At 36.1% G+C, this 13,352-nt stretch overlaps 1 protein-coding gene across 2 annotated transcripts in view; it reads left to right on the top strand.

Moving 5' to 3' along the window:
• The window catches only part of AARE (acylaminoacyl-peptidase-like protein), a 250,733-nt gene that overhangs the window by 14,721 nt on the left and 222,660 nt on the right, over positions 1-13,352 (top strand). The window lies entirely within an intron of this gene.

The following is a 13,352-nucleotide window of genomic DNA, read 5'->3' as shown; positions in this document are numbered from 1 at the left end:
AATAAGGAATCTTAACCTTCTCGTGTTCTTGTGCTTTAGGTGCTTCTGCACCAGAAAACCCAAAAACGGTTTTTTGGAGTATGAAAGCATATGCGGACAGCAATGATGTTAAGTGGGAAATGCGTAGAAATGAATGGAAAGACATCTACATATAATGAGCATTTGTGTTTTCATTATAAGTAAATATGCAAACACATGCAAGCAACCATCATCACGAATTTTTAAGTCATGAGGTAGTGGTATGTAAAGTATGCATGGAGTGCGTGTAAGCATGTAAGTAAGGTTTTTGGACAAAAAAACCTATGATAAATGAGCTCACTTTTTATGATTTTTTTTCAAGAATGGGGTTTTTAATCCTGACTGCACATACAAATAAGGTGAAGTACTTGCACATGCAATTGAAGAATTTAGATGGAAGATAGAAGGAACACATCATATACATTATGCAAATCTGAAAATCAAAATGAAAAGACTTGCATAAACAAAAGAATAAATATATACAACAAAGCCCTTTGTGAAAATGACAAAGAATCTTACCTTTTTCATCAAGAAGCAAGAGATGAAATCTTTTAATCTCATATGCAAAATCTGAATATGAATGCAACATCCACATTTTCGGGTCTTAAATTAACAACTAACATATCCAAGAAATAGAGTTAATACTTCAATTTCATAGGAAGACAGTTATATCAATCATGTTCATGTGAATGAGATTTATCATTAAAATTAGTTAGACAAAATTTCTTAACTAAGAACTTAAAACACCATCAAGAATTTACTATAGAAATTAAAATCTACAAACTATGGAATTTGAATCGATAATTCATTGTAAGAATACTTCTGCAATCACCCAGATTAGTCCACAAATACCACTATAACAATATCATAAAACGATTACCATCCAATATCGCTATATCAAAATCAAATGACAATTATCATTAAATACCACTATATTAAATTAGGGCATTACATATCACTATATCAATTAGGGCATCGATAACCATTGGATCATTTAGGGCTTTAGATACCATTGTATCACTTAGGGCTTCAATTACCATTGGATCATTTAGGGCATCAGAACCGCTGTATCAATTAGGGCTTCAGATACCACTGTATCATTTAGGGCTTCAGATACCTCTGTATCATTTACAGCTTCAGATACCACTGATTCAATTAGGGCTTCAGATACCACTGTATCATTCCTTTCCTTCCGATTTCTTAACTGTGACAATAACATAAGACTAGAAGATATGCTCATATTTATTATTCATATAAATGAAGACTGATATAATAATCCTTTATATAAATCTTTCTCTTGCAACTAAATGTAAAATAACTGTATCGATGATAAAACTCAATTAATCTTACCTTAGTCTTGCATTTACATCAGAAAAGTAAAAATACCTGTTTTTGACAAACAATTGAATGTATAACTTATCTTTGTTTGTTGTACGTCCGACAACTTGGGGAAAGGTGAATCATTGTCAGGGGCTTAACCACCCAAACTCGGACCATAAATTGTCCCCACACAATCTCTAATGAGAAAGACCCTCCCTACTCGGAATAGACAGGGATCATTTTGTCATCCACTGAGCATCCCGGTATCTAACCACACCACTCGACTTGACAGTAGGAGAGTACAATAAACAAGATCATGCATGAGCTATTAAATGTTTCCTTTTAAAAATGAAAAACATTGTTATGTCATAACTGATACTGTTTCATGTTATTGCAAATTCTTTACTCTCACCTCTTCACCCTTTTCCTTGGCTATACAGCTGGGTGAGTCCCAGGTGTTTGAAATTTTCAGAACAACCGGTTCTTTGTGTTGATTCTCAATCGTTTCATAATTAACATATATTCTAGTTTATCACAATCTGTGATTTGAGAGATTATATTCTTTATAAATTGCAGAATTGATTGTTTAATTCTAATATCTATTAGCATAATGATTTATGAATCCATACTATGGTTACTTGGTTATCACTTGCCACGAACAAGGCTAAGTTAAAAGAAGTTCAATCTGTAAATTCAAACAAGATATCAAACAAAATATCATTATGATAAATATTGAAACTTACTGCCTAGATTCGCTGCTTAGTATGCTTATCACAACTGTGACCAGAAAGATTATGTTCTTGAGACTACTTGAAAAATATCATTGGATATTTCATTCCAAATTTTATTGCATTTGGAAAAACGCTTCCATAAGGGTTGTATCTAATTTACTATGAAAGTCTAAAGAAGAGGACTGATAACAAAGAACATGAAGTATGCATCAAAACTCATATTGTAACTTTGAAATAAATTTGGAAAGAAAAGAGTCTTGTGAGCCTATTTGGCTGTTATGGAAATCATTAAAATGATATTGAAAATAAGAAGAAAGTTATTTATAAATATCAGGGTTTATTCAGCAAGTTAAATAACATGAATATAGACATAAGAAGGAAGTTACTGTTCCTAGGCGGTTGCTATAGAATTGCATTTAAAACTTTGGAAGGATAATTCATGACCTGAAATGTATTCTTTTGGAAAACTTGAATCTAATCGGCTCCTTCTTGACTTTCTTCAACGCTTATCCTCAGTATTTTAGCTGGAATTACTTGCTCGGCTATGTTTGATTCACACAATCAGAACAAGGTTTATAACAATGGTAAATTGCAGATGACTCAATGGTGGATTGCAGACGTTTCAAGGCAGATTGCAAGACGTTTTCAATGCAAGGTCGAGTTGATTAATGAAACAAGAGAAATTTGATACGTAGCAAGTAGGAAGAAGTTCGGGCACCAGGGAAAAAGTCCTTCCGTCTCTCCCTCACGACTTCCATATAAAGGAACAAGCCGTGACTTCTTGGCTTCCGCTAGTTAAAGATTATAAGACAATTCGAATTGCCAAATATTAAATTGATTTTTCATGCCAAGTGTTAATTGGTTAAAAGAAAGAATATTAAAATGGAAAGAATAGAGTTGGAAGATTATAATTCGAATATTATAATAATTCGAATATTATTATAATCTTATATTTATATATGTACATGTAAATATATCAATGAGGTGACATCACTTTATTATAAATTATTATAATATAATGGTGCCATTTCATTTTTATATCTATATGTACGTATATAGATATGTCTATTATAATAATAAGGTGAAAGATCAACTAAGATCCTTTGAGGTACGATTTATATTTTAACTCAATTATTTATGTTTCTCAAATTATTTATTTAAATAGCTCATGTGGGTCCCACAGATGTATCTTGTTTTCAAGTTGCTAGGTCCTTAACCCATTTGCCCAGTGATGGTGATGCTCTTGTGCCTAATTCTTTTTTGACAATGCTTCCACCCCTTCGATGTGTTTCTTGCAAGGAAATTCTTCGTAGTTAAATCATATTATCATAACAAGTTATAAATAATCATAACGGCTAGCTGCCTTTTCAATTCCATGAATTCGTGATAAATAATCAACTAGCATGTTATCTTCACATGAAATTATAATGACTAACCATCTTATCATTTCACAGGATTATAGCCAATTTAATTGTCAACTGATTTCATGTGAACTTTAATGGCTATATTTTAAATTAGGTAAAAAATTGGGATGTAACAATGAATCCAAAGAGATTTTTGAATTTAAAATGACTCCATGGATGAGAGTTAAATAGACTTCAAATGTTGACTCAATCTTTGCAAAATGAATGCATTTCTTGAGTCAAAATTTGTAGCTTGCCAAGTGTAAGAAGTTGCAGATAAGAAATGCATCATTTTAGCAACTGTTTTGACCAAGCAATATGCAATATACAATTCATATAAGAAATGGCATCCGCAACATTATATGCAACTTGAAAAGGATTGTATACAAGCTGAAAACGATAAACAATGCTTTAAAACGTACCTTGAGTGAAATAGTTGGAAATTTGATGAAGACAAATGCTCAAACACAAAGTGTTTTTGGGCAAAAAGATGCCCTAAATGAGCAAAAACCTCTTAAAATCTGCACTTTTGAATATTCGAGAATGATGCTTGGTGATTTCATACAAAAATGACCCTATAGAGAGAAAAATCCATTGAGTTTTGACGATGAAACTTGTGATTCTTTGCAGCAAAATCCTGTTTCTCTAAAAAATGCCTAAATTACGCGGGTTTTTAGAAGTAAAAAAATATGCTTTCTTGCCAAAAATTGCCACTCTTGCTTGGTTGATGTTCAATTAGTATTAGACAAGCACTAGGTGGTCTTTGGTGATATTCCCTTGGGGATACCTCCTAATCATGAGTTTAAGCATGTGATAGAAATGGAGGAAGGTGCCAAGCCTGTTATTATGACACCTTATCATCATCCAAGGCACTATAAGGAGGAGATAGAGCGAACTATTTGGGAGTTACTTGACATGGGACACATAAGGCTGAGTTCGAGTCCGTTTGCTTCATCTGTGGTTTTGGTCAAGATGAAGGATGGGACTCTACGTGTTTACAGGGCATTGAATAAGAGGACCATCAAGAACAGGTATCCTATACCCCATATATGAGCTTTTGGATGAGCTACATGGAGTTGTCTACTTGTTGAAGATTGATCTCCGTTTGGGATGCCATTAGATTAAGGTTCATGAGGAGGATGTGCATAAGACTACATTCAGATCTCACTATGGCCACTATGAGTTTTTGGTGATGCCTTTTGGGCTTACAAAGCTCTTGCTACATTCCAGTCATGCATGAATCACATATTTAACATAGTAACACGGGGATGCGCCCCCCCTCTTTTAGCTCCACATCTTGGAGGCTTAGACGCATCGGGGACTTGGGAACTCGGTTCCCTTGTCCCTAGCGGTGCCACCAAATTCCAACACCTTTGCCTAGGATGGGGAATGTCTCAGTGTTGACTATTTGCCGATTTGACCATTTATGTTCAATGTTTGATGTTCCAATTCAATGCAATGTTAAAGTATTTATTCTTTACATCGTTATACCTTATATTGCAATACATCTTTTCATAGCTAGCATTTTAAGTACCATATGTATAGTATACACAACCCCCTCCTAGTGCACTGCCACTGTTCCCCTGCCGTTCCCAAATTAAGGCCTCTTTGCCCCCCCATCCTGGAAACTTGTCCCCTCGTTCTGGCGTCCCCTCGTCCCCCAGTGCGGTGTAACTATGATATTTAATAAGTAGTTGCCTAAGTTTGTTATGGTGTTCTTTGATGATATTTTAATTTTCAGCAAGACATGAGAGGAACACTTGCAACATTTGGATGAGGTTCTAGGGATTATGGAGCAACATTCATTATTTGCTAAAGAACCAAAATGCAAATTTGGATTGACAAAGATCTTGTATTTGACGCACGTGATTGGTGCTAATGGAGTCAAGGTTCATCAGGAAAAGATTCAGGCTATTCTAGATTGGCCACTGCTGAAGAATGTGTCAAAGTTGAGATGATTCCTTCAACTGTGTTCTTACTATAGAAGGTTTGTGAAGAGATTTTCACTGCTTGCAACACCCCTTACTGATCTTATGAAGGCAAAGGCTTTTAGATGGTCTACAGATTTGGAAGTGAAATTTGATAAAGTGAAGAGGGTAATGAGCACGTGTCTAGTGTTGGCACTTCTTGTTTTCACTAGACCATTCATCTTGGAGTGTGATGCATCAGGTGATGGGCTTAGGGTAAATCTCATGCAAGATAGGCATCCTATTGCCTATGAGAGGAGGAAACTGAAAGATCATGAGAAATTGTAATTTACCTATGATAAGGAGATGCTAGCTATCATGCATGCTCTAGCAAAGTTCAGATAATACGTGGTAGGTGGTCATTTCGTTGTGAGGACAGATCATAACAAATTGTGTTTCTTTTTGGCACAAAAGGAATTAAATGAGACAACAAAGGTGGATCAACAAAATTTAGGCCTTTGACTTTGACATTGAGTACATAAAGGGAAAGAACAACATAGTTGTAGATGTATTATTTAGGAGGCCAACCAATGCCTCTTGTTATGCAATGTCAGAAATTTCAATTGATTGCAAGTCCCAATTGTTAGTTGAGTATTCCAAAAATACCTATGCTTGTGAGATCATGAACAAGCAAATCCAGGATGACATGTACAGGTGTCATGTCCCCTCTTTCGTGCTAGCTCTTTTGGCGCCTCGTTAATCTATCTCCACATTTGAATAGATTAACAATATTTCCAGAAAGGATGCCTGCCAATCATAAGGGAAGGTTTGACTTAAGTTTGTCATTCAATGTATTAAAGTACTTTAATAAAGTTATTTTATGTTTTATTAAGACATTCACTTTATAAAGTGACTTAAGTGACTAGAAGACGAAATTGGTGTTTTATCCCACATCTCTTATTCCAACACTCTTCCCTCACTTCGAGGTTATAAAAAGGAGGCTCAGTCTTGGGAAAGGCACAACGAATATATGAAATTATCAAATCCAAATTAGGTTGCTTCAATGTGACTGGTCTTTCCAAAGGACGACAAACCTTTAGAAAATGAGTGAAGCTAGATGAAAACCTAGCGTTCACATTATCTATGTCAGATACAATAGTTGAGTTGGGGTGTGATGTTCGGAAATCTAAAACTCCACAGCTACAATAGGTACGAATATCAGTTCAGAGTTAAATCCAACATATATAGGATATTGTCAGCATTAAGAACTTATAGCTGAGAAGGGGTCGATAGCTCTCCATAGAGGACAGAGAGCAGAGGCGGAATATTCCTTGCCATTGAGAAGAGGATAGCCGTCAGCAAGGAGGCAACACAGTGGTAGTTAATGGTGACCTGTTTGAGATCTTGACAAACTGCATAGGACTGCACACAGTATCGGGAAGATCATTCTGCTATTTCCAGGCCACGGGAATGATAGTCTGCAAGTCGACCTGGCATTGAAATTGAAGGTGGCAGGAATCTCATTGTATATCCAGTTTTCTTATCGGCTTCATTACCAATACACGGGTTTGTGAACTCCTAGTTGGCCTAGTGGTGGAGAACTTGTACTCTTGAAAGAGAGGTCACAAGTTCAAATCCCACTGGGGGGTAGGGTATGTACGCCTTGTTTGTAGCGCCAAGCGCCTCTCAAAAAAGAGTACGAGGTAGTCCCATATCACTGTCACCATATGTAAACCCAAAAACTATGGCATAGTGTCGTGGACTATAAAACCTACTTACTTACTTACTTACTTACTTACTTGCCTACTTTCGCAATTTATGGTGTTGCACATTGTTTCATTTGCAATATAGACAATGTCTCGTTATTAATACCAGTTTGAATGTGTTGTTTCTACACACTACTTAACGTCTGAGTCGATTCTGATGAGACACCATGCATATTAAGAGTTCACTGTATTTCGATTTTCTTATATATATCTATATATTGTTGCATGATTGCCTTGTCGTATTTGATTGAACTCTGTAAACATTAAACTAAAGATAGGGGACAATGATGACCTAATTGGATTAAGATTATTAAAAGTAAACAACTATAGTGGGTCATTTAATCTACAATAGTTTAGTGCATGTCAACTGTTTGGTCAAATACTTTGGAAAGGTATTACATTTCTTTCTTAATATTCAAGGAGGAATATTACAATAGGGTCATAAATGATATCATCAATTACAAAAACATAATCTACTTGGTTCTTGAATACAAATTCAAGGAGCAAATTATGCGAGCCATTCATGATACTTTGGTGGCTGGTCACCCTGGATACTTCAAAACTTACAGGCAAATTAGGGAAAGATTCTCATGGAAGGACCTCAAAAATGATGTTCTGCACCATGTTAGGTCCTGCAGGAAAACATGACATAACACATTTACCCTGTTGGTTTGTTGCAGCCCCTACCTATACCCAAGCATAAATGAGAGAGTATCACTATGGATTTTATCACCGGGCTCCCCAAGGTGCAAGGTAAAGACAGTATATTTGTTGTGGTGGATAGATTGACTAAGTTTGCTAATTTCTTTGCTATAGTGGCTGATTCGACAACCTCTTAGGTAGCTGCCTTGTGCTTTCAAGAGGTCTTTAAGCTGCATGGTCCTCCTTAAACCATAATCAGTGATAGGGACAACAAGTTTCTTAGCAACTTTTGGCAAGAGTTATTCAGAATGACAGAGACACAACTGACACCCAGTATGAGCTACCACCCCCAAATAGATGGGCAGACAAAGAAAGTGAACAAATGGATTGAGAGGTATCTTCGCAATTATATTTTAGGATAACATAAGGCTTGGCTCAAATGGCTTTACTTGGGCGAATACTGCTATAATTCGACTCATCATATGTCTATTGGTGTGTCACCTTTCTAGGCATTATATGGTTATGAAGCTCTATACTTCACTGATTTAGCTTTAACTGATAGTCGGGCACCATTGGCTATGGATTGGTTGCAGGAGCAATGAGATATTCTAGCAGCCCTCAAGGATACTTTACAGTGCGCTCAAAATCAACAAAAGATCTATGCTGACTATCACAAGACAAAGCGTTCTTTCGAGGTTGGGGACCTGGTATTACTACGCCTCTAGCCCCACTGACAGAGTTCCCTAAGGAAAAGCAGAACGAAGAGGCTGCAACCTAGATATTATAGAACCTATAGAGTAGTGTAAAGAATTGTGGAGGTTTCCTACGAGTTGGAGATGCCATATGACGGTCACATACACAATTTTTTTCATGTTTCCTATCTCAAGAAAGCCATTGGACAACATACGACGAGTTCACCAGGGCTGCTGCCACTCAATGAGGAAGGGAAGTTAGAACTGATATCTAGTGAAGTGTTGGAAAGCAGGGAGAAACAACTAAGATGCGGAACCATTAAATAATATTTAATTTGTTGGAAGGGGCTGCTAGTTGAAGATGCAACATGGGAAGGGGAGCACATCCTTCAACAACCAACGAGGATTGTAATGTCCCCTTGACCCTGTTAATCCTCTAGACAACTTGCTAGCTTGTTCCTCCATTTCGATGAGCTAGCATAAATCTTTAGGAATGGTATATTGGGGGTGTCTAACATTTATTTTTAATATCTATATGACCCCCTCCATGCTGCGGTTATATTCTTATTGGTTTCGTGTGGGTCTTGTTGGATTCTCTGCCATTGATTGTTTCCTTTTTTAGTTGGCGGATGTCTAGTGCTATGTAACGCTTTTCCAACGCATCTTCTCGTTCACTACCCATCTTCAACGTAACTCCCATCTTTTCTTACTCATCCTAAACAAACGTACGAGGCATGATAGGGGTCGGGCATACATTTTGGGAACATCATCGACTATTCTAAGAATTTGCTAAGGTAACTTTCTCCTTGCTACGTGAAGGACAATCATCCTTCTCTTTGTGTTGGGACGTCAACCCCATACACCATTCTGCCATATTTGTGTTTCTCTTAAGCTTGGCGTGCTTGTTTCTGTAGTGATATCACATTTTATTGGAGGCACGAAAATATTGATAGAAGCCAGGTGGCTATCAAGTGCAATTTTCAAACCATTGTAGTACACCCAATGTTCTGAAAGCTCACATGTAATTGGCTATATGTTCACTGTGGACACTAGGTCCTATTAGTCACAGGAGTATTGGTTGAGACAAGCACATATCTAAAAGCGTCCCAACAGTGTGGGTGTTTAGCTTCTTCCCCACTTTTTTCCACTACATCAATCTATGGCTACTATCTTTGTGATATTAGGTCGATTAGAGGGAATGCTCATTCGGTGAGTCGCTTGTGTGTATTCAAATTGTTTGTGCAAGCTAGTTTGAGTTCAATTGGTCAGTGTTAATTTTGGAACATTTGGGCAGGCTTGTGGCTGCATTTGTGATCAGTTGGATGCATTTTAATGAATTGTTAGCATCAGACTTCAATAGATAATTCTGTAGCTAGCATTGCATGCTTATTTTTGGTTATTAGAGTGGATTTTTATGATTCTTTATTTCTAGCTCTAGTCCGTCTCTAAATTTCAGATGTAATTTGACTGTTGTTTTGTGTTTGGTTGATTTGCATTATAAGAGCATTTGTATCTGGGTTTTTGCTATAACATTTGCAATTACAATACACTTGGCATTTGAATGCAATATTTCCCTGGGGTCTATTACACCAAGATCCTCCAACATGAGGTCAATGTAATGAGAAACATAAGGGGTCCAAAACAATTGGCAATGCCTTTCCATAAGAAGTTTACCTACAACAACATAATTTGCTGTGTTATTTGTGACTAGTTGCACTACATTCTCCTCACCCATCTTGTTCAACACTTCCTCCATTACCTCATAAAGATACTTTGCATTTTTTGTTTTTCCCATAGCATCAATTGATTTAAAAAACATTGTGGCACCTGAGAAAAACTAAAGCAATTTAGTACAATGATCAATCATGATTCATAACCTAAGTCTTGTAAGTTACAAACTTAATCAATATTTGACTACTAGTAAGTACTATAGTGCTACTACTAACTTTTAAATTTCTAAGTACAAGTTCTACTGCTAATGCCTACAATTACTTGATGAGGAAACGAGAAAATTCAGTAGTGTTCTATTTCATCTCTCAGCCCAACCATCGGTGATGATGGTGCAACACTTCGTCCTCCATACCTCACGCTACTCAATTTTAACTTTTACATCAGCCACCGGTCAAGTCAAAATATGACCCTTTAGCTCCTCATCATTAGAGGCTTTGAATGCAAGACTACAAACAATGACAACATCTATCACAATTTGCCAATAAGGAGACCTAAAACAAATAAAATAAACAAATAAGTATACTTATTAAGTTATTAGTATATTACTATTAAGTTTTAAAACAAATAAAATAAACAAAATAAAGATATTCGAGTCTTGAAAGCAAGAGAAGTAAGGTATAGAAATTAGAAATTAAATTAAAATAAGTACCTTGCTGCATTAAATAGAAGGTGGTTGTTGAAAAAGAAATCTCCGAGTGTCATTTTTGCTTGCTCATGCTTGCCCTTATTCCAACCCATGTCCTCAAGCGATGGTTGTGCACCTAGAGTTGTGCATGGAACAAAGATGTAATCTAGTGTAGATTTTTGCATACGAATCCAAGGCCCAATGCTCACACTCATAGAAGCAACAATAATAGTAGGTGGAGAACAATAACTTGAAGAACCCTCTCCAACTAAGTATGCCATTTCTTCATGTTGCTTTTTTCTTAATTCTTTTTTTCTCTTGAGCTGCCTCTAAAAGAGTTTGCATATAATGTATGACATCTTGGAGTGCTCCTTTGCATGGTTTATCATCACACCTCAGTATATGTGCAAGGTGACATTTCACCCTGTTAATGCCTCCCCCATTATATGTTATCATACAATACCGACATGTAACAACTCCTTTTTTATGGTCAGGGATGCCATGTTTCCAAACCCTATCCCTTTATACTGCAACAAGGTCTGCATCAGGGTTAGATTTAGGCCTAGATCCACTACCCTCAGGCTGAGATATGATGTTGTTGCTGCTGCAATATATCATAAAAAAAGGCATCTGCAATAAATAAAATCAAATATTTAAACACTAGGACTTCTTACTCTCCAAGTTTTTCATCAACATAAAATAGAACAAATCTAAAGGCTAAAACAAATGTAGACAAAATGGAAACCAAAATATGATTCATGAACGTAAAAAAATTTACAAAACAACACCAAGAAATGTAACTTGCCTTTTCAAATTTGCTCTTAAAATGGAAATGCAACTCAAGTTTGTAGAAGCCTCCTCCAAATGCTTCTTTTAACTCCTCTCAATGCTTAGATGTAAGCTACAAACTGATAGAAACAATCAACAATCAATATATGAGAGCCAACCAATTTGCTAATCTATTTCCTAAAACACCAGTACTCTTTTCTCAAGCCTTTTTTCTCTCTTGTTTGTGTTTGCAAGTGATAGAATGACCTTTTTAGGTCTTAGACATGGCATAGATACCTAAAACAAAAACAATACAAAAATGTTTCTTTTCTCACTTTTTTTTATGGTGGCTGATGGCGGAGTCAGATTAGCGGGACTCACCGAGTTTGGCGAGTTCATGGACTCTGCGAGTCCATGAAAACTCGCTGTAGACTCAGCTGAGTCTGAGTCAAGAGGCTACCAACCTTTGGAAGGCTGCCTTCCCTTGGGACTCACAGAGTCTTGTATAGCTGGGCTAGACATTAGCACTGAAAAGTTGAAGCTAAAGAAGTTTGACTCTAATATGTTATGCTCCTTTTTCTTCAATCTAGATACCTATGACATCCATTGTTAATGTTTCATATTTATGAGGGACAAGAAGCAAACTAATGTAACTTAATTAGGGCTTCAAGCCTACTTGTGGTTTTCAACTTCTAGGTGATTGGTATAGACAGTTAGTGTCATTTTGGAAGTTGATTTGGTACCACTCTGCAAACTACTTTATTTGGCAAAATCCTAATAAAATAAGAGGTGAGGGGAAGTAGCCTTGTTGCTAAGCATATAGAGATGCTTTCAATTGTGTTGGCTTCTTTCTTATACTTTCATAGATGCTAACCCATTTCTGTGGTGTATGCCTTACTTATATGATTAAATAGGGTTGCCTATCAATTAAATAACCCATACTTTTTACTAGATGAAGAACAGCATTTAAGCCTTCTCAATTTTTCGGCATGGATACATTTTCATTTCCAAATTGTTTTTTCAGTTGAAGCTAAAAGCTTTTTATTGAGAGCCATATAAAAGTGCCGTGCTTGTGTTGATCAGTTTTTATGTAGTCATGGAAATATTGAACCAACTTTATGATGTATACTTAATTTTTGGGGCATTTAATGTGGTCAAATTTTGAATTTTTGACCTAAGCATTTTCCTGGGATAGAGTTGGAAGACTGCTGTTCCTTCCACAAACTAGAAAATGCTTATAGGTACTTGTGTACTTTGTCAATTCCCTTGTCTTCTAAATGATCATGAATGTAAATGAGTGAAAAGTTTTTAGATTAATTGACCTGAGCATAAAAATGCTCATATCTAGTGAGAAATGCCATAAAAGTAAAATATTTCAAGAATACTCACCTCTTGCATATTCTAGTTAATAGTTAAACATGAGGTACTGCATTAGTCGTAGTTATATAGTAGCTGTCCAAAGCCCATTTAAATTAGACATTTTATTGGTGTCACGACCGAAGGAATTTTGGTGATGTTAGGTACATGCATTCTCTATCTATTCTTGTTCTCCCATTGATGTGTGTAACGTATTATAAGATCACCTGATCTTATAATAAGTATATGATCTGCATACTGAGACAAGAGATAATATATGGCTTCTTGTACTTCAGTAATTACTAGCATGGAAAAAGTTATCGATAGCTTTTTGATTCTAAAGCCAGCTTTAAGATTGCTTTTGATGGTGAAGAAGCTTTATAATATCAATCT

Source organism: Cupressus sempervirens, chromosome 2 (genome assembly GCF_028749045.1).
Source record: "Cupressus sempervirens isolate cs-2001-9-10 chromosome 2, ASM2874904v1, whole genome shotgun sequence".
NCBI classification, from domain to species: domain Eukaryota; kingdom Viridiplantae; phylum Streptophyta; class Pinopsida; order Cupressales; family Cupressaceae; genus Cupressus; species Cupressus sempervirens.
Note: the sequence above shows the minus strand (reverse complement) of the source record. Positions and strands in the feature narration are given on the sequence as shown.